Source organism: Xyrauchen texanus, chromosome 17 (assembly GCF_025860055.1).
Source record: "Xyrauchen texanus isolate HMW12.3.18 chromosome 17, RBS_HiC_50CHRs, whole genome shotgun sequence".
Taxonomy (NCBI): Eukaryota; Metazoa; Chordata; class Actinopteri; order Cypriniformes; family Catostomidae; genus Xyrauchen; species Xyrauchen texanus.
The window spans coordinates 35,989,444-35,993,732 of NC_068292.1; the positions used below are offsets into that span (position 1 = coordinate 35,989,444).

At 38.6% G+C, this 4,289-nt stretch overlaps 1 long non-coding RNA gene across 1 annotated transcript; it reads right to left on the bottom strand.

The window, feature by feature from the left end:
• Window positions 1-951: 951 nt before the first annotated feature.
• Window positions 952-3,605, bottom strand: LOC127657713 (uncharacterized). Its single transcript, XR_007972316.1, has 3 exons — window positions 3,400-3,605; window positions 3,121-3,275; window positions 952-2,752 (listed from the first exon to the last, which is right to left on the bottom strand). It is a non-coding gene; the product is annotated as an uncharacterized LOC127657713 (long non-coding RNA).
• Window positions 3,606-4,289: the final 684 nt, after the last annotated feature.

Here is a 4,289-nt window from a genome sequence, read left to right on the forward strand (position 1 = left end):
TTTTTCAATAATAGCTTTCATATATTTTATAGGGCCCTATTTATAGTCAATAGAAAGAGAAAATCCAAGGACAAGATTAAACTGTACAACTATAAACACCTCACGTTGTCAGTCTGTAATTGTTAGGTATATAGATGAGACAATCCACTTCCAAGTTTCATCCTAAGCCAAGAGTCGGACAAGACTGATACGTGTTAACGTTCTGATGACAGGGAAAATCAAACAATACTCCAGCAGCCATCTGGGACAAGACTCTGATGCGTAAAGACATTTAACGTCCCATTATTAGCACTCCCTACGTTTGAGGCTCTTGTGTGAGACTGGGATGCAGAGAACCGCATAGAGTTAAACAATGGGGGCAGGAGATGGACGAGACTAAACAAGCAGAATTCAGACATGTGATACATTCTTGAGATTAGCTTTAGGTTTTGCCCCAGTGTTTGTATCTCTCTCAGAGACTGACCGAGGAAAATGCATTTCAAGAAACGACTTGCCTAAAGGCATGGTCTGTGGTGAATCATGAAGTGTTGCATAGATTGTCTTTCTTTACAGTACATAGAGATGCCTGTTAATCCAAAATGCAGACATGTTGATGCGACGCTGGAGCAAATAGTCTACTCGCACAATATTAGACAAGGTCGGGTTCCCTAAGATTAAGTTTGTCATCCGCCATACATTAAAAATAAACTAAAAGATTTTTTTCAGCGTAAATGTGTTTAACAACATTATTGTAATTATACCCCTACATTGAAATAATCTGGGACTTTTTAGGTACATATTTTTCCATCACAAGTTAAGTGATGTCAAGTAATTTTATTGGCATGGTCATTTTCATAATGCACATTGTTTCAAAGCAGCTTTAGAGAAACTCATAATGTAACGTCTATGTCTTTAAGTTCCTTGTGAGCAAACCAAAGGTGACTGAGACTCATATGGTCCCAGTACCGCTGCTCCCTTTTCGCATATTACACAGTCAACGTAGGGCACCAACTCCCTAGGGGGCACCATCTTAAACTAGGGGCTGCCTTATTCAAAGAACCGATAGCAGTCGCAGAACACAGACTATCGCCTAGCATCTCGCACCACGTCAGATTATCACCTCACAATAATTTTATTTAATTTCAGGTACTCAATTCTTTTGATTCTGTTCACCAGAAAGATTTGTTCAGGTTCGTTCATTTTCCATTTCTTAAATTTACGCCTTTGCACCTGTAGTCTTTTAAGTAATTGTATTGAACCAGAAGCAGACTTTCATGACCAGAACAAGTCTATTTATCCTTTATTAAAATTGGCTTGCATACAGTTCCAAGAGACTTCAGCACTGAAGTGTTAAATCATCAAATGCACTTCCCACAAATGCCAACAGAGCTTATCTATCATATCCTGAACTACTGAGCACAACTTTTTATCAAGTTATCCAAAAAAAAAAAAAATAGAAATACAACAATACTAACCTAAAATATTATTATGATTTTCAATAACGTCCGTATGTCATTGCAATGTGTGGTCATCAGGGCTGGATTGGTAATCTGGCAAACTGGGCATTTTCCCAGTGGGCCGATGCACTTTGGCGCCGATCAGGTGCGGACTGACCATAGTGAGAACCGGGCCGGCCTTGAAACGGGCCGTGATGCTCAACAACTTTTGGGACAGTTTCTATGTAAAATCACGGGCCAATTTTTAAAAATTAATCTGGCGCCTTTTCTTGTGAAACAAGATTGACAAACTGAACAAATTACATGCAGTTCCCTTAAAAGATATGCCCAAAAAGATTGATTTGTTCACGAACGAAACATCACTAACGCTCGTCTTTGAGACCAAGTTGAATAAAAGTACAATCTGTTCAATGGGAAGTACCGTTGTGTACGTTTGTGTCGACAATCACATGACGAAATGTTTTAAATGCATCTTTTGCTAGCATTTTCAGTGGACGAAAAAAAACATGGGTAGTAAAAGTAGACATGATCTAGGACCTTAAGTTATTCAAAGAAATACAGTACACTTAGTTCGTTCAGACTGAACGCATTCTTGCGCTAAAAAAGCTAGATGCAGCACGACAAATGTAACAGAATGCAGTCAAGATGTGTTTTCGAACATTTTTAACTTTACTCGGCATCTAAAATACGGAGCTTTCCTGTACAATATGCTGGAAAAACATCAAGACTTGGCGCAATGATCTGTCTAGTGCAAGTTTACATAGAAAAACTACTAAAAAACAGCGCAGGTGGATGCACAAGCGCATTCAGTGTGAATGGCCCCCTTGCTGGATAAGTGCCAAAAGGACACAAAGGTGATAGTTCCTGAATCAATCCATCTAGAGATTTAGCTTTTATCTGAGTACTTACTGAAGCAACTGATCCTAGTTCATGGTGACTGTGTGTGCCTGAATGGTTGGTTAAGCAGTAGGCACAGTAAGGCCTGTGTGAAAGGCAGACTGGTTATGCACATTTCAGGGTAGAGAATCAAGGGTGTTGTCAGGTGTGTACAGCTGCACCCAGCTGAGCACCAGTGCTTCATGATGGCTCTTTTAATGAGTGCTGATACATGATGAATGCGTCCATATGGTCCAACAGCCTGCCAAAGCCAAGCAGATACTTTTCTTTTAGTATTTAGCAGAGGTAAGGAAATGATCATGCTTGGTAGGTTTGTGAACAGCAGGGAGATGTGACCTTCAGCAACCCTGCAGAGGTTCAGCATTTCAGCTATACAGTTCAAGAAGGGTTGGCATTAAAACTCATGGCATTTCCTTTACCTGCAAAGAAAAAAATTGTAAGCATGCTGCCTAATTAGCTTTGTTTCAAGATATGTTGTTAGCTTTTTCAGCATTTCTTTTCACCACTGGATCTTTTCCAATTTATGAAGCTAAGGAGTCAATGTGAAATCTAGGAAATAAGAAATAGCTGAAATTCCATTTCATCAGTGATCAGAGAGGTATGGAAAAAATGCTTCTCTTGAAAGAATCAAAGCACACTTCAAAAAAGCATACACTTTACAAAATAAAAAAGCATACACTTTACAATAAAAAAATTAGGAAAGAAAAAATTATTTGTAAAAATTAGGCGAGAGCCGGCTTGACAATATAAATAATAGTTTTAATAATAAACTGAACGGAAAACATACAAACATAAACGCAGTGCAGCTGCATGTCATTCTCTCTCTCTCCCTTTAACCGATGTCACCAGCCACCTTTATCCATCGCACGGCCCCATCAGGCTGATTGGGGACCGGGCGTGCATTGTTCCAGCCGGCCCCGCCCTCCTCCGCTCTACATACATCTTAAAAAATATGGATCTTAAAACTCAACAGATATTCTGATTAACCAAGTTTAACTTTATATAAGTATTGAATGTTAAAGGGATAATTCACCCAAAAATGAAAATTCTCTCATTATTTACTCACCCTCGTGATATCCCAGGTGTGTATGTCTATCTTGCTTCACCAGAAAACATTAGAAGACATTTTTAAAAATATCTTAGCTCAGTAGGTCCTTAATGCAAGTGGCTGGTGATCCGTTTTTTTTGAAGCTCCAAAAAAACATAAAAGTCATAGATATGACTCCAACGGTTAAATGAATGTCTTCTAAGGTGACTCCGTCCCTTTTGGTGTGAAAAATATCAATGTTTAAGTATGTTTTTACTCTAAACCATCACTTCTTGCAAGCTTCACGAGAGGGTGGAGTTCAAGCGATCTCTCATGTGCCATGATACAGAGGTAATCTCACGTTCTCCACCCGGTTGAGACATCCAAGATAAGCAAACAAATGCACCATTGTGAGAAAAGAAAAAGATGCTCTTCTGGCTGTGAATCATGTTCTTCTCGTATGTTTCAAATGCCAATGCGATTACGTCACACGCGCATACCAAGGCAGAGAGTAAGCATGATTTAGAGATTAAAAAATTGTTCATTCAGACTTTTAAGTTTGTCACTGAACCACCAAACAGTAAAAAAAAAATGTAGCCCTCAAATGGCCTTCCATGTCCCATACATATATATTCTGAAAATACAAATTATTTAAACACAAAAACTGGACTGCTTTCATTCAACTTCAAACTAACTGTTGATCTTATCTTTTAATGTTCACATCCAAGTTCCCTCGACTGATGAAGTCTTGAAGAAATATTTTAATCTTTTGGTTGAAGATCCCTCAGACCCCTCTACATTTGCTGTCTCTGGGTTCCAAATGTCCTCATCCCTGCTCAGTTTTGAAGAGACCATTTTAAATGTTAAATTCATTAATTAATTTATTTTACAAAGTACTATTGCTGCTAACGTGGCAAGTTATGAAAACT